The 22,677-nt window shown below is 39.6% G+C and overlaps 1 non-coding gene across 1 annotated transcript; it reads right to left on the bottom strand.

The window, feature by feature from the left end:
* Positions 1-15,029: 15,029 nt before the first annotated feature.
* LOC118489980 lies at positions 15,030-15,136 on the bottom strand. The gene has a single exon (XR_004887991.1). It is a non-coding gene; the product is annotated as a small nucleolar RNA R71 (small nucleolar RNA).
* Between the last annotated feature and the right edge of the window lie 7,541 nt (positions 15,137-22,677).

Here is a 22,677-nt window from a genome sequence, read left to right on the forward strand (position 1 = left end):
GTAAATCTTTAGGAAACACCTGAGAAAAGTCGCGTACAACTGGATGGTCTTCCAACTTCTTTTCTTTCGCTGATGCGTTAGTAATGAGAGCCAAAATTGCGGTGTGGCCCATCCGCGAACATTTCTGAGCCTTCAAGAAAGAGGTGATGCCAACCACAGCACCACTCTTGTCGCCTTGAACTTCGAGAGGTTCTTGACCAGAACGAGGAATGCGAACAATCTTTTCTTTGCATAGGATTTCTGCTTGCTGTTGCTGCTGGCGATTCCGATTTGCAGGCCGTGGACTCCTGAATCCTAAGCTTCATGGCCCATCTTGAGACACCTCTGGAAACGTCCCTCGTTGCACTAACCACCGTGGTGTCTGTTGCATTAGTTACACGTTGGGTGATTTCTCCGATATCCACCCTGCCCTTGACCACCAAAAGTTGGCTGACTCGGCTCTGGTGATCACTATTCTTGCGCTGCTGCTGTGCTTGAGACCGAACAGTAGCTGAACCCTTGCTGGAATACCCATCCCATTTCCGGTTGCTGTCACTAGGAGTAGCGGGAGTAGTAGAAGTGATAGCGGTAGTAATAGTGCTGATACAACTAGGTAGCCTGTTCTGTTCCACTGCCTGATCCGTGAGGCGATGAGCAAGACGCTGAATGTCTTGGATATTGTCGAGGTTAGCCGATGTAGCATGGCTCTGAATCTCTGAGGCTACCCCCTTGAGGTACAATTCGATACGTTTGCTTGGAGGGTCCACCATGGTTGGACACAAGATGGCCAGTTCGTTCGACCGTTTCGTATAAGTTTCAATTTCTGACCCCGTCATTTTCAAATGGTAAAGCTCCACTTCCAACTTGTGGATGTCATCACGCGTGTAGTATTCCCTTTTTAATGAGTTCCTTAAAATCGTTCCAAGGGGTGGCGTTAGCAGCTGCCAACCCTAGTATCTGTACTTGCGCATTCCACCATGTTAGCGCGATTCCTTCCAATGTACCTGTGGCGTTCTTGACCCTGCGAGCCTCAGGGCATTCACACATCTCGAATGCAGACTCGAGCTCCCCAACCCAATGGAGTAGTCCCACTGCTCCTTCTGTGCCACTGAATGTGCTTGGACGACAGTCCATGAAGTTCTTGAATGTGCAGACAGGTTGCTGTGCGTTCTGACCCGGTGCGCGAGAAAGATAGGTCAAGGTTAAGCGCGAGAGTTGGGTCACGAGAGTAGGATCTAACGTCCTAGGATGGGTCTGGAATAGCAGGTTATACCTCCTGCGTGTGCGGCTGCAAGCGCCGCAGCAACTTGTTCGCTAATGAGAGCCGTCAACTGGGCTTGAGTCATGTTAACACGTCCAGACATGATCGAGCAGTAAAGGTATCATAAGTATGAATGGTTCGCGAGTAGTGCGATGACAGAAGAGTGTAAGCACATAGAGGTTCTTAGGCAGTAACAAGTAGTGAGCAAAAGTAAGGTAAGCATACTACGAGCAAAGTTCTAAGCTGTTCTAGCAAGCAGGTAATAAACATAAACCTTATTACCTAGTATGTCGAGTCTTGCACGTGGAGCGAAGCGTCGTTGTGGATCGTTGAGAGCACTGTTCTGGTTATAGTCTGGTTTTAATAAAAACGTTTTCTCATATTAAAACCAAGTTCTCTATAACCAATGGCTCTGATACCAATCTGTCACACCCCCAAAATCCACACGCGGAGTACCACCGCTTGGAGGCGTGACGCGACCAGGATTAAGCCATCAATCATATTGAACATAGCATAATATAATTAATATAGTTTGTAAAACCCAAATCAATACGACTGATGTTCCAAACCAACATAGTATCAATAGCGGAAGCGTAATAATGAAAATCCAAAGTAAAGTTATAAGTTCAATTGTTTAACATAATGTTTGCGATCCGAGTCCCACAACGATCCGCTCCTCCAGTGCAAGCTCCATAAGTACCTAAGATCCTGCAAGGCATGCAACAGAGAGTCAACAACTAGTTGAGCGAGTTCACAGTTAACAGTTCAGTAATAGTATGGTATGAGTAATAGTATGTTCGTTCGTTTATATCATGTATCATATTTCCATCGCGGCCTCCCAGGCAGGTGTGCGAAGATATTAGGGGATATTCATCCCGAGTATTCTAGACTAGGTTTACTTGTATCGCGGCCTTCCAAAGGCAGGTGTGCGAAGAGGTTAGCAAGTTTAGTTCGCGGCCTTCCAAAGGCAGGTGTGCGAAGTCAGTCATAATATCGCGGCCAACCCTTGGCAGGTGTGCGAAGATCAGTTCAATAGGTGTTACTAGTCTAGTCGGTTTGCATTCGATACGTTCTATCAGCTAAGTATACACAATAATCCATCAACCCCATTCCCACCCGGGAACCCATGCCTTGGCTGTGTGAACTCACCTTGGTTTGCTCGGTATGCTAGAAAGGGTTACACGCTCACAATTAATCAATCACGACCTATAGTACGCACGTGTATATCATCAGTTTATGTTTTCAAGATTTCATGTACAATCAATACCACAGAGTGTGTCAGGCAGTTAACATCATGCATCTATCACAATTAATTACATGTACACAATTCGTGTTTCACATAGCAGCCTTTCACAGTTTATCCTAGCATATTATCTAATAACACTCTTAACCGAGTTAAAGACGTAGCATGGTAAACAAGTTTAACTGGGTACTTAAACCAACCAGAGTTAATAGTCTTAACTGAGTTTACATTCTAAACATGCATAGCAGAGTTAACCCGTTTAACTAAATTACTACATATAACAGGGTTGTAACAATTTAACATGCTAGATACAAAGTTACAAATCACTAGGCCGAAATCACTCTTGGGCGAAAAAAACACTAATGGGCCGAAATCACCTTTGGGCCGAACACCAACTGTGGGCCGAAAACACTTGTTGCCGAAAACACTAATGTGTTTTCGTTGAATAAGGGATTTCGTTTGGATAAGGGTGATGGAAACACTTGGGCCCGAAAACACCAAGCTTGGGCCGAAATCCATTGCTGGCGAAGACATACTTGGGTCGAAAACCAGTTGGTTGGCGAAAACACTATATGGGCCGAACTCCCTTTGATTTTCGTTGGTTAGAAGTATGACGAAAACACTATAGTGTTTTCGTCCAGTTGTGTGTTTTCGCCTGGCAACATCATCATCCTCAACAACAGTTACAACCAATACTAGAAATCATATCATCGATGTATTTACGAAAGAGCAATACATAAACATTCAATACTCAATTAACAAAATTCTCAAACATTAACTAGCATGATCAGATCAGTGGCCTAAAAATCCTCAGATTTATTCTTATAATCATTATCCCTAATATGTATTACATGTTAACATATCGTTGTTTCACATAATTCAATCGAACATTAAGCAAAATCATCATTCCGTTCACAAGCACAACACATAGCAGTTACATCATACTATCCACAAATAAATCAAAAGTAATTTGTGATCAACTAATCTCATAAGGATTAACACTAACCGCGATGAACGGATAAATGATTGGATCGATCCGGAGAGATTCGGGGAATGCAAGGTTGCCGTCAGGTTCAAGGGTAGAGGGAGGATGCGAGAGGTGGTTAGGGTTTGCTTGCCGAATATCGTTCTTGCGTAAGGGTAAATATTAACACATATAATAGATCAATACTGGGCCAAAGCCCATTTTGTTTTCGTTGGGCATATGTTGGACGAAAACACAAAGGTGTTTTCACCAAGAATGATTTCGCAGGGGAGGGGTTTTCAAATGGGTGTTTTCGGCTATGGGGGGTTTTGTTGTTTATTAATTTCACAAACACATAATTAAATTCACAAATGAAATTATTATCATACATTCAAATATAGTGCACCCAAATGTATAAAACACACTTAACAAAGAAGCAAAAGGTTAAGCCAAACTCGAGTTGTCACATTATCCCCAACTTGAAAGAAATTTCGTCCCGAAATTTGGTACGCACTCACTGAGGAAGCTAGGTAAGTTGTATCGTTCACTGGTTTTCCTGGGGTGTCACAGGCCGTAATGGGGGTGTGGGCGTTTCCGGGCGTTTTTTTGCAATTTTTTTTTAAAAATCACGCCCCACTACGGGTGGTCTAACAAAAACACCAATGACCCAATAACCCTCACGGACCGGGCCCACTCTTCTCTTGCCTTTCCTCTCAAGTCGATCACCTTCATTTCCAAGGATGGTATGTAGGTATGGGCATGCCTCTCTCTTTTTCATGTCGACAAAGGTCTTCCAAGAGTTTTGGTGGACCCCGTTAATGATGCTCTTATCAAATTTCTAACTTTCTTTAGCAATCCAGCTCAAGTATGGGAGACTAATGTTGTCACACTTCCCTTTTTTTATTACAAACGTCGCGTTTATTTCTTGAAAAATACTTGGTACTTTGATATAATTATGTGATTTACATGACGGAACATAAAATATAAATGGGCTAAAACAATGAAAATAACATTTAAAGAAAGATTGATAAAAGGGTGATAGACCGTGGACATCACTAACTTTTCTCTATTTACCTTGTAGACAGGATCACTAATATTATTAACTCCTTTGGCATTAGCTTTAGAACTTTAGTGAGCCAAATATCCAATTTTGTTAAGGCCTAAGAGCACATTTTTTCAAGCTCGAACAGGGTACACGAATTCCCAGTGCCGGCTCTGACTAATAACTTATGGCTTAGTCAAGGATTTAAAGTGATAACCTTAATGCAATGATTTGCAAACAAGAATGATAGATTATAAGTGATCTCTTGCTTCAAAATATTGAGAGTGAGACTTGAAATAGTATTAATGCATTATTATTTTAAAACTTTGCAGCCGCCGTTCAAAAAAAATGCAGCTTTGCAACCATTTAATGGTATACGACTTGACCAGGTTCTAAAGGGAATAGTCTTGGGTTCAACCGTTCAACTTTAAAACACTTTTTACTATAAGAAAATAAGCTTTGTTTGTTTCATATCTATATCTTCCTATACAATAAAGCAAGGTTCATAATCCTAGGTGGCTGTCAAAATACATAGATCTATACCAAGAAACTTTTATTTCAAACTGTAATGAGTAAGAATCGAAAGATGAACAGAAGTGAAGAAAATACACATAACTAAAATCTCTCGACTCACACGATGTTCTGCACTTTCTGATCTAAGAAACGAATAGCAGATCTCAACACGAGATCACAAGAATCAACTAGATCTAAGAAACCCTAAGTGAGTAAGAAGATTACAGAGAGATAATAATTAGAGTGACACAGATGAAAAGAAAATATCTGGACTCAAGTATCTTGACCGATAATGAGCTTTGATATCAAAAACCCTTTTATAGCTGGTCCAAGACTCGATCGATTCGGAGCTCCACACTGCTTCAAGTCTTTACTCCGGAGGGCCCGGCCCACTCAGTCCAATCTGCTGCTTGACAGTCCATTTAGTCTTATAAGCCCAAAATAACTCTTGAGCGGTCCATCAACAGCAGGCCTAGTAACATACAAAATAAAAGAAATTATATTAAAACAACATAAAATAAATAGTTTGTAATATAACTGGAGAATAAAAGTGCATACTTTCAACACCCCCCTCAGTTGTATTACCAAACATCAAACAAACCTTTTATGTTTTAAATGTCAGCTTGTTGATTCTTCGACTTAACAGCCTGTTGGTTCTCTGACTTAAAACCAACATCTTTTATATAAATCCGGATAGAAACCCTATAAACAAACTTGAACCATGACCACTTGATAGATGTGTCGGGCCGTGTCCTGGCAAGCGAACCAATATCCGCGCTTCAGTCTAGTAGCAACAAGCATTTAGCCCATCTTCGAAACAACCCAACTTTAATGAAGTGTATTATGCAAAAAAATAGCAAATAAAATAAAACACACTTTCAACATACCAAACACAATTCAAGAAACCTCATTATAACAAACCCAAGACTACAACAGATAACAACTCACGATACGAACACTCTCACTCGCCCTAGTTAGATCATCAATTAGACGATCTATTCTAACTCACAACACTATGATCTAACAGGAGATTACCGCAACGTAACAAACTCTAGATCCAACTGTGATAACAAACAAGAGAGAGAGACAAAGTGAAAATATCTGAAAACACCAACACATATATCACAAACATATGTGATGCAATGAAGAGTAAAAAAATCTAAAAAAACTCAAAACTAATTAGTCTCAAGTACGGAAAGTATTTTCCTGAAGAGGAAAATATTAGATTCATGTCAAAGCATTATAACGACTTCAAGATTCATTTCAGTAAATCCAAAACTGTTATGACTTCACAAACCCATGAATCACAAAATACTGAATCACATAATTCAAAGTAAATCTGACGAAACAAGAATTACAAAATTCTACATCAGAAAACAAACACACAGCCAAAAACCTTTTTTGATATACAAACCACATGAATTTGCAACAAAAAACAAAACCATCTCACACGAGAGAAAATATACAAGGCTGTCATAACGATCAAGAATAATCTTGACAACATTTTAGGAAACAGAACATACGGATCAAATACACCATCATGATACGAGCTAAACAAACCATCATGATACAGGTCAAACAAACCATCATGATACGATCTGATAAACAAAAAACCCATCAAGATACGGTCAAATTCACGACACACACAGTTCTACAATCAGCAAAAAAAGTCCGATAAAACGAGATCCACGTGACTCTACCACGGACAACAATTCATGCAGATAAAATCAGATAAAAAATTCTGATACAAATCGACACTATGATCATAAGAGCTTAGATTCGATCAATACAAGAAACTAACGATAGCTCTAAACCAGTGCAACTACAGAACAACGTCTGAAAACTTGAATCACATGATTCAACAACATGAAAAATCACACGACCTTTTTTTTAAAACCAGAACCAAGTCTGAACCTTTTAAATCACACGATTCAACAACATGAAAAGTCACATGACCTTTTTTAAAACCAGAACCAAGTCTGAACCTTTTGAATCACACGATTCAAATAAAACAAACCTGATAACAAATTACAGCTAAACACACTCGGTTGAATAAAAACAAAGAATGTTTTCAACTAAAAAAATCCCACCAACCAGAGAAATAAACAGGACTGTAACACATATTCGAGAATAATCTTCACAACATTACTGGTCTAGACACATGAACCAAACGGTTCGACTAACCAAATAAGAAGACTTTAGACAATACTAAGAACAGATAGAAACTAACACTACGATCTAAAGGGGCTAGACTCAACAACACGAAGAATCTACAAACGACCCTAGACCAGTGTGAAAAAAAAAGCATCACCTAGATCAGTGAACTAACAACACTACGATCGGCGATGAAGTCTCAAAGAGACAAATAAGATCACCAACATAATGATCCTACACAAACCTCACTACAGTCGGACTCAAACCACGAAGAGTCCTAGACCAGTGAGATAAAGGCAAACACTATCGAAGACCACATCTTTAAGATAGCATAACCTTTACAAGAAACACAATCACACGACAATTCGAATAACCGAAGGAATACATGATTGTTCGAGAATCATCACATACACATCTGATAACATATAAAGTCACAAGACTTTTTGTACTAAGACAAGACTTGTAAACACGAGTATCGAACAACAATAACCAACTAAGAAGCATCTACAAGAACCGCATTCTTAGAATCAAAGAACATATTAATCATGACCCAACATGTATGAACATATCATTTGGAAACATAATAACCATGTGCCAATAACAAATAATATAGAATCATAAAGATGCAATCAAATCAATGTAAATCAACACGGAAACATAAGTAATCATCAATAGTCAAATTTGTAAACTCAAACGATTTCATCAATCAAAAAATTTTATACTTTTCACAAAAAACTTCACAGACCTAAACGATCGGATCAACAATAAAAACAGTAAGCAACAATGGCGAAACCTCGCCAGGGACCAGATCAGAGGTTCATCACTCAAAGGTGCCTTTGCAAGCCTTATCGAGGAAGCCTATTAGACCTAGACACATACTAAAAACAACAAAGATAAACAACATCAACATATAACACAAAGTATATCTAACACAATAATAAGAAGCAATCAGAACAGGAATCAAACAAATATAAACAAGAATGCAACAGGATGTACCCTTCCTGTATCCCAAATTCACAAAACCGGTCCAACTACCCCGGCAACAGAATCCAAAATGCAAGACTTAAAATTCATAAAATAAATCAAGGAATGATCTCACCAGGAAAGCAAACCCAAGTTAGGGTTTCTCCAACTACCCTCAAAACAACAGTTTCCAAGATCAACAACTTCCAAGAACCATAGTTATCTTTTGGGTGATATCTAACGCTTGTTACCACTAAAGAGTGAGCACGAAAACTTGAAACCATCGGATGCATCCACCAGATCCCAAAATAAAAGCTGCCCTTCACCAACACTTCCCGCAATAATTTCAGTTTTATGTTAAACAAACTGACATGACACTGTATTTTTACTTAAGGAACACGGTGATAGTTGAGGGTTTGTTTTCTGATCATCAAAGTCTAGTGGATGCTGTCAAACAAGTTGAGATCGTGATATGCACCATGGCAAGGGTATAATTTCGGTCACGCAATATTCTCCTTCAACTTAAGCTTGTTGATGCAATTAAAGAATGTCACACCCCGATTTCCACGTGTCTCACCGGTGGGACCGGTGGGGGATTACCGTGACGTAGTTAGCAACAATATAGTCAAACCACACAATATATGAATGCACAGCGGAAGCATAAAGATAATTATATTTCAACCATTGTTTGTAATATCAATGTATTATGTCACGGCCCCCGACCCGGTTTGACCCGTTTCAGGAGCCGCGGGACAGAAATCCCATGATATTTATTTATGTGATTTTAGCAGCGGAATTTTTATCATCAGGATCGTTTTAAAGCTAAAAACTTTTCCCGATTATTTTATTTCACAATTCGGGATAAAACCCCGATAATTTACAATAATAAGGTTTTACTGAGAAATCTTTTATTTTTACAAAACATAATTCTTTATTTTATAATGAGCCACTATCTTAAGCTTGAAATGCTCCCCAGCACTTTTCCTGAATTACAATAGATCACCTGAAACATGTTTGAAAAAGGTTTTGTCAGCGGGGAAATACTGAGTGAATCATTCAGTTTACTAAAATGACTCATTTATTATAATTTACAGTATTAAGAGTTTTTACATATGTTTCTGATATCTACCAACTACCCACAGTATTTGTCACTCGACCGGATCTGTGACTGTGGTCATATCACCATTGGCTGCCCCAATGAATGACGTATATCACTTAATTTTAGGTTCGCCCACCTAATGTGATTAAAACAGTAGTAATGTGCACAATACCCCACATACCGGCTGTAATTTGGTGATTACATAAACTTAATCACTGTAATTATAATTCTGAAAATAATTTGGAGTATTGTAAAACATTTGATAAAAAGAGAATGACTCACATTGCAGATTTAACACGGACAGAATATGGTTTTATCCTTGTGAACCTAATTTAAATAATAATGCACACAAAACCGGGTTAGTGATCAATACAGCAGTTACGATAACTCACGAGATCAAATTCTCACAACGAACGACAAAGTGCGATACTTAAACATTCATCGATTTAACGACGAACAACAAAGTATAACCCTATGTGGGCGGCACTTAAACATCCATTGGATATATTGATCAGTCGGAAAATGAATCATAATAGCGATCGAGTTATTACCCTGTTTTGCGGTAGCGTTTCGATATTAGTGTGTGGTATGGGACTGTTCTTGCTATAGGTCGACGTCTACAGAGAGTTCTTACGTCGTTTTCAACACAGAAAGCAAGTGCCAATGTCTGCTATTTATAGTGATTTTTGGGACTCCCTTACGGACCGTATTCCTGATCCCTTACGGTCCGTAAGCTAAGCAGTCTAATTATAGGCTGCCTAGGCTCGAGACTAGGCTTGCTGACTTTACAATTTTCTCAATTTCTACTGTGACAATGAAAATTGTTGATAATTATCAACTAGGGTTTAACCCCCCTGAGTTTTAGGGGCCCTGATCCTAATTCCGGTTGTTCTGAAAATTTTAGGGTTAGTGTAGAATTACTTGGGTGTCTCAATTAGTGTTTTCTTATTGACTAATTATCTTTCTAATTATGGATTTTAATGAGAGTTATTACATCCTCCTCACCTTAAGAAAAATCTCGTCCTCGAGATTCACTGAAATAGATGAGGGTATTTCCGCTTCATTTCTGACTCTAGCTCCCAAGTATATTCTGGTCCTCTCTTGGATTCCCATTTGACTTTGACTAGCACTAGTCGCTTGTGTTTGAGAAACTTGACCTTCCGGTCTTCTATTTGTAAAGGTTTCTCTATGAATTTTAGCTTTTCATTTACCTCCACATCTTGAAGAGGTACTACCAGGGATTCGTCTGATAGACATTTCTTGAGATTGGATACATGAAATACATCATGTACTCCAGCTAATTCTTCTGGTAGTTGTAAGCGATAAGCTACTGGTCCTATTCGTTGAATCACTGGGAATGGTCCAACATATCTTGGACTCAGTTTTCCTTTCTTACCGAATCGTACTACTCCTTTCCAAGGAGAATCTTTCAATAGTACTTTGTCTCCTATCTGGAATTCTAGTGGCTTGCGGCGATTATCTGCATAGCTTTTCTGACGATCTCTGGCTGTCTTTAATCTTTCCTTGATTTGAGTTATCTTGTCTGTGGTTTCTTGCACGATTTCTGGACTTGATAATTGACTTTCTCCTATTTCTGCCCAACATACGGGAGTTCTGCACTTGCGTCCATACAGTGCTTCGAATGGAGCGGCTTCGATGCTTGAGTTATAACTATTGTTATAGGAGAATTCAATTAATGGTAAATGGTTATCCCAATTATCACCAAAGTCAATTACACATGCTCAGAGCATGTCTTCTACAGTTTGAATCGTCCTTTCACTTTGTCCGTCTATTTGTGGATGATATGCAGTGCTTAGATTGAGTCGGGTTCCCATTGCTTCTTGGAAGCTTGTCCAGAAACGGGAAGTGAAACGACTATCTCTATCCGATACAATGGAGAGTGGGACTCCATGTAAGGATACTATTTCATCTACGTACAACTTGGCTAACCTTTCCATGCTAAAGGTTTCCTTTATTGGTAGAAAATGAGCAGATTTGGTTAATCGGTCCACAATTACCCAAATCGCATCATTACCTTTTCTGGTTTTGGGTAACTTAGTAACAAAGTCCATTGTTATGAGTTCCCATTTCCATACAGGCATTTCTAACTGTTGTAGTAGTCCTGAAGGTTTCTGGTGTTCGGCTTTAACTTGTGAACAAGTTAGACACTTAGATACGTATTCAGCTATATCCTTTTTCATTCTTATCCACCAGAAATGCTTTCTTAAATCTTGGTACATCTTATTGTTTCCTGGATGTACGGTATACCTAGATTTATGAGCTTCCTCTAAAATCTTTGATCTTAAATTTCCCTGTTTAGGTACCCAAATTCTTCTTTTGTGGAATTTCCAAATTCCATGATTTCCTTGTTCCAATTCTTTTAGGTAACCTTTCATTCCTTCGGCATCGTCCTTGATTGCCGTTTCCTGAATTTCCTTCAATTGTTCCATTAAATCTATTTGTAGATTTATTCTAAGAGCACGGACTCGCCTTTGCTTCTCATGATCCTTACGACTTAAGGCATCCGCGACTACGTTTGCCTTTCCTTAGTGATATTGAATATCACAGTCGTAATCACTTAGGATTTCCATCCATCTTCTTTGTCTCATATTTAACTCTTTTTGCCCAAATATATACTTTAAACTTTTATGATCTGTATAAACAGTAAACTTACTTCCATACAGATAATGTCTCCATATCTTAAGGGCAAAAACTATAGCTCCTAATTCTAAATCATGAGTCGTATAGTTTTCCTCGTGCTTCTTCAATTGTCTGGAAGCATACGCAATTACCTTCTTGCGTTGCATTAACACACATCCGAATCCTAATTTTGAAGCATCACAATATACTTCAAGGTCTTCTGTTCCTTCTGGTAAGGCTAAGATTGGAGCATTGGTTAATTTCTGTTTCAAGATTCTAAAGGCTTCTTCTTGTTTAGGTCCCCATTCAAACTTAATGGCTTTACAAGTTAGCTTAGTTAATGGTACAGCTATCTTGGAAAAATCCTTAATAACCGTCTATAATATCCGGCTAAACCTATAAAACTTCTAATTTCCATTGCGGTTTGTGGAACCTTCCAATTGGTAATTGCTTCTATCTTAGCAGGATCTACGTGAATACCTTCATGATTCACCATGTGTCCTAAGAATTGCACTTCTTGTAGCCAAAATTCACACTTCGAAAATTTGGCATACAATTTTTCTTTTCTTAACAAAGTTAAGAGTTGATGTGTGAAAAATACAACATATAAATTACATCAAATAAGGCATAAAACTAACCCTTTTTAAGTACTAATGTTGGAAAAAGAGTGTTTTTGTCTTCCTTTTGTATTTTCAGGATGAAATGAGCTCAAATTCACAAAAGAAGCAAAAAAGACAACTAATTCTAACATAAATACAAGAAAAGGAATAAAAGTAGACTGCCCGAACCCTCAACGGCATCCTCCCAAGCGAAGAAGAGAAAACAGAAGCCTGAACACGCCCCGTGCTCAGCCAGCACGGGGCCGTGCCCAAGAAGCAGCAGAAAAGACAAACCTGTAGAAGCTTCTATTGCCCACCACGGGGCCGTGTCCAGTGAGTACGGGGGCGTGGCGAAAGTACAGCAGGCGCATTAATTGTAATTGCGAATTACAATTAATGAGGAGAGAGAGTGTCAGACGGGCACGGGGGCGTGTCCAGCGGACACGGGGCCGTGCCCAGCCTTCTGTTCAGCCTATAAATAGGAGTGCTTGGTTTCATTCCAACTCATCCCTTGGCACCCCACCTCTCTCACACTTCATCCACCACCCACCACCACCATAACACCATCATCCACCACCATCATCCATTGTCCATCATAGAGTGTGTGAGTCGTCTCGGGATCCAAGATTGATCGTAAGAGTTCTTGACAATCAAGGCCATGTTTGCCTAAGTCTCTTACATCACTTGGTGAAGACAAGTGTTTAGTATAATACTTTTTATTTTTAATCTTTTGCACTTTTTATTTGGTTTTGTATTAATGACTTTAATAACTAGTTGCTTATGTTGAAGGTGATCTTTCCTTATCGTTTGTCCGTGGTGTCTTGGCATTATTTTACTGTCTATATAAAATAAAAGATTTTCACCATTCATATCTCCACGGTCTATATGGAGGTATGTTGGCTACCTGGTCGGGGGTTAAGGGAACGGTTTGGTAAGGGTCTTGCCCTTGTTCAGCGTTTAGAGGTCCTGCAAGGGACCTGGGTCAAATTTAGTAGGATCTCCTTCAATGCCCATAGGTATTGGATGGCGGGGATCCAAACTCTTTGACCCCCTCATAAGTTAACTACTATTAATACTATAACCCGGCTATTTAGGACTGTATCCCTGCTGACTCAGACTACTTAGCCGAGGGTAACGTCACCGCCAAAAGCGGGGCCTACCACAATTTGCATTAATAACTTAATTCATTATCTTCCAATAATCCAACCCTTTAGGATTGTATCCTTGCTGACTCAAACTACTGGGTTGAGGGTAACGTCGCCTTCAAAAGAGGGGCCTACTACAATAACTAAGATAATCTCTTAAACAAGTGCAAAAGTGAGAAAATAATCAAAGGTTATACTAATACACGAGTCGGATCCAAGTGATTCATCTTGTCTATCTGTTTTTATTTTATTTTTATTTTTCAGCATTTAGTTAGTTTTTATATTCTTAGTTTAAAAACATTTTTCTAACTTTTTGATTTGATTAGACGTTGAGGATAAACCGGTACTAAAAGCTCTTGTGTCCTTGGACGACCTCGGTATCTTACCAACACTATACTACGTCCACGATGGGTGCACTTGCCCATATGTGTGTTTAGTGTTAGTAAATATCGTGTTTTATAAATTTAAAACTTAGCTAAAGGTGTAAAAAGGGCTTAATTATATTCTAAAAATATATTACACTACACACGCATCAAGTTTTTGGCGCCGCTGCCGGGGACACAAGGATTTTAAGAAAGTTAGGAATCAACGGCCTAATCATACTTTTATTTTTCTTTTTATTTTTTTAGGATTTTCTTAGTTTTTCAGCTTCTGCAGAGCTCAGCACGGGCCGTGCCTGGTCGGACACGGGCCGTGCCCAGCATCGTTACTGGCAGTTTTTAGTTTTCCAAGTTACAGAAGGCTAACCACGGGGCCGTGTCGGTGCAACACGGGGCCGTGTCCAACTTCTAGTAACTGGGATCTGGAAAACAATCACTGTAACTCCGACCACGGGCCGTGTTCGCTGAACACGGGGCCGTGGTGAACTTTCTGACCAGCATTCTTTTCAGTTTTTATTGCAGGACTTGGAACCAGACGCCAATCTTACATAGTGTATGAGCTCCAGTTCTAATAGGGATATAAAAGAACCTCTAGAAGAACCCGAACGCTTTCTCAGAAAAAGACTAAAAGCTAAAAACCAAGAGAAAGTTTCGGCTGATCTACCTCCAATGGCGGACCAACGTACCCTCATGGATTACCTACGACCCACCGTAGGTAACCTAGGCGCTGCTATCAATGCACCGAATGTCGAAGCAAATAACTTCGAACTTCGACCGCACTTGATACAAATGCTCCAAAACTCCGCAACTTTCCATGGGCTTGCGGACGAGGATCCCCATCTACATATTACTAATTTCTTAGAAATATGTGATACCATTCGGATCAATGGAGCATCAAATGACGTCATCCGCCTCCGAATGTTTCCTTTCTCATTAAAAGACCGAGCGAAAGCTTGGCTCAACGCCCTCCCAGCTGGATCGGTAAACACCTGGGATGAACTAGCCCAAAAATTTCTATATAAGTATTTCCCTCCCGCTAAAACGGCTAAATTAATGACTGAAATTAATACATATTCACAAGAGGACGGGGAATCCCTATATGAAACTTGGGAAAAGTTCAAGGAGTTATTACGCAAGTGTCCACATCACGGCCTTGCGATATGGCAACAAGTATCCACTTTCTATAATGGATTGTTGCCACATACAAGGCAGACACTTGATTCTAGCTCCGGAGGACTTTTAGGTAATCGACGCCCACATGAAATATATAACCAAATTGAGGAAATTGCTCAAACCAATTTTCAATGGCACACCCCCCGAGGCAATAAATCTACTGCCCCGGGCGCCCATAAGGTCGATGAAAGCACTTCTTTACAAGCCCAAATCGAGGCCCTTTCTTCAAAAATAAAAAAAATGGAAATGACAAAAACAGTCTCGGTTATGGCTTGTGAAGGGTGTGGTGGGTCACATGAAAATTGGAGTTTTATGAAAGAAACGGACGATCAACAAGAATTGGTAAACTACATTGATAATAGACCTAGGCCGTCGGGTCCTCCAACGGGAACTTACAACCAAGGATGGCGAAACCACCCAAACCTTGGTTGGAGAGAACCCGGCAATAGTAGTAACCAACAAACCCAACGAACAAACTTTCAACAACCAAGAAATGAGTCATAAAATTTCACTCAAAGTGGACGAGAAAGGCTTGAAGATACTGTATCTCGCCTCATCTCCGACACTGAAAAGAAAAACTCGGAAAGATTTCTACAATTAGAATCAAATTTTAGAAATCAACAAGCTAGTATTCAAAACATAGAAAAACAATTGAATCAAATAGCTCAAAATTTTGCCGAGAGACCGCAAGGCGCATTACCTAGCAATACCGAAACAAACCCAAAAGCGCAAGTTCATCTCATCACGCTACGAAACCGCACCGTAGGGCCTGCAGAAGCGCCGCCGCAAACAGAAGAAATGGTACCGACACCTCTGCAGGAAAAGAACTCCCCTCCATCACCAGAGCCTACCAAAGCTCCTCGAGTTCCGTACCCCGGTAGGTTAATTCGTCAGAAGACCAATGAGCAATTCGCGAAGTTCGAAAGTCTATTAAAGCAATTGCATGTCAATATTCCTTTTATTGAGGTCCTAACCCAAATGCCCAAATACTCTAGGTTCATGAGGGACTTCCTCACTCATAAAAAGAAAATTGAAAATTTGCAATTAGTCAATTTAGGCGAAGAATGCTCTGCCCTCGTACTCAATAAACTTCCCCAAAAGAAAATCGATCCCGGAAGCTTCACGATTCCTTGCTCAATAGGGGAGTCCCCCGTTCGTAATGCCCTAGCCGACCTTGGGGCTAGCATTAACCTCATGCCCTCATCAATGTTTAAAAGACTCGGCCTGGGAACCACGAGTCCTACAAAAATGAGCATACAACTCGCTGATCGATCCGTCAAATTCCCACAAGGTGTCATTGAAAATGTCTTGGTAAAGGTAAGCAGATTCGTCTATCCAGCCGACTTTGTCATACTCGATATGGAGGAAGACACCGAGGTCCCCCTCATACTAGGGAGACCATTTCTTGCCACCGCACAAGCGGTGGTAGATATGAATGACGGAACACTCACCTTGAGGTATGGGGATGATGAAGTAAAATTCGGAGTTGGGAAGAGAATAGAGGACGACGACCCGGTCAACTACATGAAGGTTATTGATTCGAGCTTGGATGCTGCTCTCCGACGGTGTAACATGGGACGCCACGCATCCTACTCAGAAAATATATAACCTCACATTGGGTCTAGCCAAGGACCCTTATAAACGTGGCGCACCACGGAGGCATTCCGCGGAACTATCCTTAGTTTAGTTTAATCTTTTAGTTTTAATTTGCAGGAATAAAACACACTCGTGGTGGTAATGGATGAAAAAGGGAACGAGAAAAATGGCCCCATGCACAAAGAACGAAGCAACCCGACACAAATCTCCATTACAGAAGGCTCAACACGGGCCGTGCTCAACCAACACGGCCCCGTGCTGAACCACCTGCAGAAAAAACGCCCAGTTCAGGTAACTGGACACGGGCCGTGTTCACCAGACACGCCCCCGTGTCCAGGCTTCTGTCTCATTTCTTTAATTTCTGTTACTGGCACCTGAACACGGGGCCGTGTCCGGTCCCCACGGGGCCGTGTCCAGACTGCCAGTAACATAAATCTTTGCTTTTAACACCACATTACACATCCAATCAACCTAAAAATTTATTTTTGGGACACATTGAGGACAATGTGTAATTTAAGTGTGGGGGGGGGGGGAAGCTAACACTTTGAAATTTTGCAAGTCCTAACAACAAGCCTTACACAAAACTCTATTGGAACCGCTAAACACCCCAATTTTTTTTCAAAAAAAAAATTCATTTTTTTCTTTTTACTTGTCTGAAGTTTAAGTTAGGAATCCCAAGATTAATAAGGTTATATTTTTATAAAATTTACAACCGAGAGCGTCATGATAACAAGAACCAACATAAGAAAATTATGAAACGACATATCAAGTCTAGTTAAAATTTGATTATATATACTTGATCACATTAAAAACCCATTCCCACAAAAGTGAGTTTTGAGCCTTTATTGAGCATACAAATTTACATCTTTAGACTAAATGCTCATTTTTCTTTTCTTGTGTGAATAGCCGCTTGGTTCTTACAACTCTAGAACTTGCCACGACGATTCATTCCCGGTCCTTACCAACTTAAACCCAAGTAAGTAAATGATAGAGGCATTAGGACTAACCATTTTTCTTTCTACACCATTATTTTTCAATTTTTTTTACCACCTACCCAAAATCCCCCTAGTTAACCCCTTTGAGCCTAAACCTTTCATTTCTTTACCCTAAACCCTTTTTACCCATAAAAAAAACCCTTTTTATATTTTTTTCACCCTTTATTTTAGTAACAAGCTCGGTTTTTTCGCAAGCTCGTTCTTTTATGTGACTAAAAAAAAAATGATGGTGAAGTTAAAAACAAACAAAGCTATGCAAACAAAAGCTTGTTTGGAGAAATACTTCAAAATAAAAAGTCACTAAAAACAAAATGTGTTACGAAAACCGACGCTTTTCAAGCTTTTCGCCCTTTTACTAACCACTAACCCAACCACCCACCTTTAGCCCAAGCCTAACACTTCACCCAAAAAGTCCTCTTGATATTTACAAAGGTATAAAGTTAAAAAGGAGGAGGATTGATTGCTTGGCAAGCCTATGGAAGGCGTAAGTTCCATGCCGCTCTCGAGTGATTCACTAAAAATACACCTTCGGCCGAATGTTGAGTGATTTCTCCCGTGAGGTATGTGAACTTGTATATAAATGAAATTTTAAAAAGGCATGTTATGCCCAAATAAGTAATTTATCCTATGAAACGTTCTAAATAAATCATAACGAATAGGATTGTAAATAAATAAAAATAAAACCCAAAAAGATCTTGGATTCCCGACACTCTATGACAAGCCAAAAACCTTCTCTTCTACCCATTCCATTTGGGAGTGTAAGCCACATTTAAAGAGTTTTGCTTGAGGACAAGCAAAAGTTCAAGTGTGGGGGTATTTGATGTGTGTAAAATACAACATATAAATTACATCAAATAAGGCATAAAACTAACCCTTTTTAAGTACTAATGTTGGAAAAAGAGTGTTTTTGTCTTCCTTTTGTATTTTCAGGATGAAATGAGCTCAAATTCACAAAAGAAGCAAAAAGACAGCTAATTCTAACATAAATACAAGAAAAGGAATAAAAGTAGACTGCCCGAACCCTCAACGGCATCCTCCCAAGCGAAGAAGAGAAAACAGAAGCCTGAACACGCCCCGTGCTCAGCCAGCACGGGGCCGTGCCCAAGAAGCAGCAGAAAAGACAAACCTGTAGAAGCTTCTATTGCCCACCACGGGGCCGTGTCCAGTGAGCACGGGGGCGTGGCGAAAGTACAGCAGGTGCATTAATTGTAATTGCGAATTACAATTAATGAAAAGAGAGAGTGTCAGACGGGCACGGGGGCGTGTCCAGCGGACACGGGGCCGTGCCCAGCCTTCTATTCAGCCTATAAATAGGAGTGCTTGGTTTCATTCCAACTCATCCCTTGGCACACCACCTCTCTCACACTTCATCCACCACCCACCACCACCATAACACCATCATCCACCACCATCATCCATTGTCCATCATAGAGTGTGTGAGTCGTCTCGGGATCCAAGATTGATCGTAAGAGTTCTTGACAATCAAGGCCATGTTTGCCTAAGTCTCTTACATCACTTGGTGAAGACAAGTGGTTTGTATAATACTTTTTATTTTTAATCTTTTGCACTTTTTATTTGGTTTTGTATTAATGACTTTAATAACTAGTTGCTTATGTTGAAGGTGATCTTTCCTTATCGTTTGTCCGTGGTGTCTTGGCATTATTTTACTGTCTATATAAAATAAAAGATTTTCACCATTCATATCTCCACGGTCTATATGGAGGTATGTTGGCTACCTGGTCGGGGGTTAAGGGAACGGTTTGGTAAGGGTCTTGCCCTTGTTCAGCGTTTAGAGGTCCTGCAAGGGACCTGTGTCAAATTTAGTAGGATCTCCTTCAATGCCCATAGGTATTGGACTGCGGGGATCCAAACTCTTTGACCCCCTCATAAGTTAACTACTATTAATACTATAACCCGGCTATTTAGGACTGTATCCCTGCTGACTCAGACTACTTAGCCGAGGGTAACGTCACCGCCAAAAGCGGGGCCTACCACAATTTGCATTAATAACTTAATTCATTATCTTCCAATAATCCAACCCTTTAGGATTGTATCCTTGCTGACTCAAACTACTGGGTTGAGGGTAACGTCGCCTTCAAAAGAGGGGCCTACTACAATAACTAAGATAATCTCTTAAACAAGTGCAAAAGTGAGAAAATAATCAAAGGTTATACTAATACACGAGTCGGATCCAAGTGATTCATCTTGTCTATCTGTTTTTATTTTATTTTTATTTTTCAGCATTTAGTTAGTTTTTATATTCTTAGTTTAAAAACATTTTTCTAACTTTTTGATTTGATTAGACGTTGAGGATAAACCGGTACTAAAAGCTCTTGTGTCCTTGGACGACCTCGGTATCTTACCAACACTATACTACGTCCACGATGGGTGCACTTGCCCATATGTGTGTTTAGTGTTAGTAAATATCGTGTTTTATAAATTTAAAACTTGGCTAAAGGTGTAAAAAGGGCTTAATTATATTCTAAAAATATATTACACTACACACACATCAAGAGTGCATGCAAGTGCTGACAATGTTCGTCCTGACTTTTTGAATAAATAAGTATATCGTCTATGAAAACAATTACAAATTTATCCAAATATGGTTTACAGATTCTGTTCATCATGTCCATGAATGCTGCAGGTGCATTAGTTAACCCAAAGGGCATGACTGTAAACTCATAGTGTCCATACCTAGTTCTAAAAGCAGTTTTAGGTATGTCTTCTTCTTGAACCTTTAATTGATGATATCCGGAGTGCAAGTCTTTCTTAGAAAAGTACCTAGCGCCTTGTAATTGATCGAAAAGATCATCAATTCTAGGTAATGGGTATCGATTCTTAATTGTAACCTTATTTAGCTCTCTATAATCGATACACATTCTCATTGATCCATCTTTCTTTTTCACAAACAACACTGGTGCACCCCAAGGGGATGAACTAGGTTGTATAAATCCTTTGCTTAGTAATTCATCTAATTGCTTCTTCAATTCTAGCATTTCGGTAGGAGCCAATCGATAGGGTGCCTTGGCTATCGGTGTAGTTCCTGGAATTAGATGAATCCTAAATTCTACCTCCCTATCTGGTGGTAACCCAGGTAAATCTTCCGAGAATATATCTGGGTATTCTGAGACTACAGGAATTTCCTTAAGTTCCTTACCTTTAGTACTAATGATTACTGAAATCATATATACTATTCCTTGTTTTCGTTCATAATTAGCAACTTTCATTACTGATATGAACTTTAGTGGCTTTCGAGGTTTATCTCCTGTAATCATGATTACTTCTCCAGTAGGTGATTGAATTTCTATAGAGTTTTTATCACAAATGATTTGAGCATGGTTGGCTATTAACCAATCCATTCCTAACACAACATCAAATTCAGCTAATTTCATGGATAATAGGTTTGCAACAAATTTATGACCTGCAAGTTCTATTCCTACTTTCTGCAAAACCTGATTGATTTTTACTGAATTCCAATCTGCGGTTTCGACTATAAAAATCTGCCTAATGGTAGTTAAGGGTAACTTAAGAGCTTGGCAGAATGAAGTTTTTATAAAACTTTGGTTTGCACCAGAGTCAAATAATACTTTTGCATAAACGTCGTGAACTAAAAACGTACCGGCTATCACATCTGGGATGAGCTCTGCTTCTTGAGTGGTTAGCTGGAATGCTCTGGCATTCTTCTTAGTAGCTCCTTCGGTTGCCTTGGTTTTGTTGTCCACTGGTTTGACTAACTTAGGACATTCTGTTTTGAAATGTCCGGCTTCTCCACAATTGTAACAAATTATGGATTTCTTTCTGCAGTTTTCTTCACGATGTCCTATCGTTTTGCAAAAATTGCAAAGTTTGTTACATTTTCCAAAATGTTTCTTTTTGCAAATTTTGCAGAATGGCAAAGTTGAAGATTGCCCTGCTCCTCTTTTCTTGAAGCTACAATTACCCACCCTAAATCCTTGGGTAATTTTCTGAGCTAGTTCCTTCTTCCTGTCTTCATCTCTTGTGCGTATCAATTCATCAGTTAGGGTGTTAGCTAATTCTACAGCAACGTCAATAGTGCGAGGTCTCGCAGCTTTTACGATATTACGAATTTCGCTAATTAATCCCCAAATATAACGAGAAATGAGTACCGGTTCTGGTGAAGCCAGGTTAGGTACCACTCTCGCATATTCGAAGAATGTCGAAGTATAACCATGACAATCTACACCTATCATCCGATGAGTTAGGACCTTATTTGCCATTTGTTCCTTTTCATACTCAGGACAGAATTTTCTTTCTTCAAGATTCTTAAATTCTTCTCAAGTCATAGCATAAGCCCTATTTCTTCCTTTAGCTTGTAACACAGTGTTCCACCATTCGAGTGCTCCTTCTTTAAACAGATTTGATGCGTACATGACCTGATCATCTTTGGCACACTTACTTATTGCAATTACTGCTTCGGTTTTCTCTAACCAACGCAGTGATGCAGTTGCCCCTTCATTGCCTGCAAATTCAGTGGGTTTACAAGCAAGGAATTCTTTGAAAGTACAACCAGGTGTTGCAGCTTTCTGTTTCTTAGGGAGCGGCGTGTGCTGGGATTCATTATTATGATTATTGCCCCCATTTATACTGTTACTGAAGTTATCTTCAGAAGTACGTTTACTAGGAACGATATGTTGCGGCTCGATTGGACTTTTTACAGCAGCAACGAATGCTGGAATAGCATTGGCTATCCCTTGAGCACCAATATTTTCAATATCTTGTCTAGTCATATATTGATCCCTTGGATGTTGCTCCGACTGATTAACCTCATTTACCGGTTCATTACCAATATTTGCCATCTGATAATATATATATAATTTTTTTATTAGTATTTGATAAATAGCAATTATACACAAACAATCAGACAATTTACAATACACGTATAGTCAAAACTATCGATTTCTCGATTTCAT

The sequence above is a fragment of the Helianthus annuus genome, chromosome 2 (genome assembly GCF_002127325.2).
Source record: "Helianthus annuus cultivar XRQ/B chromosome 2, HanXRQr2.0-SUNRISE, whole genome shotgun sequence".
Taxonomy (NCBI): Eukaryota; Viridiplantae; Streptophyta; class Magnoliopsida; order Asterales; family Asteraceae; genus Helianthus; species Helianthus annuus.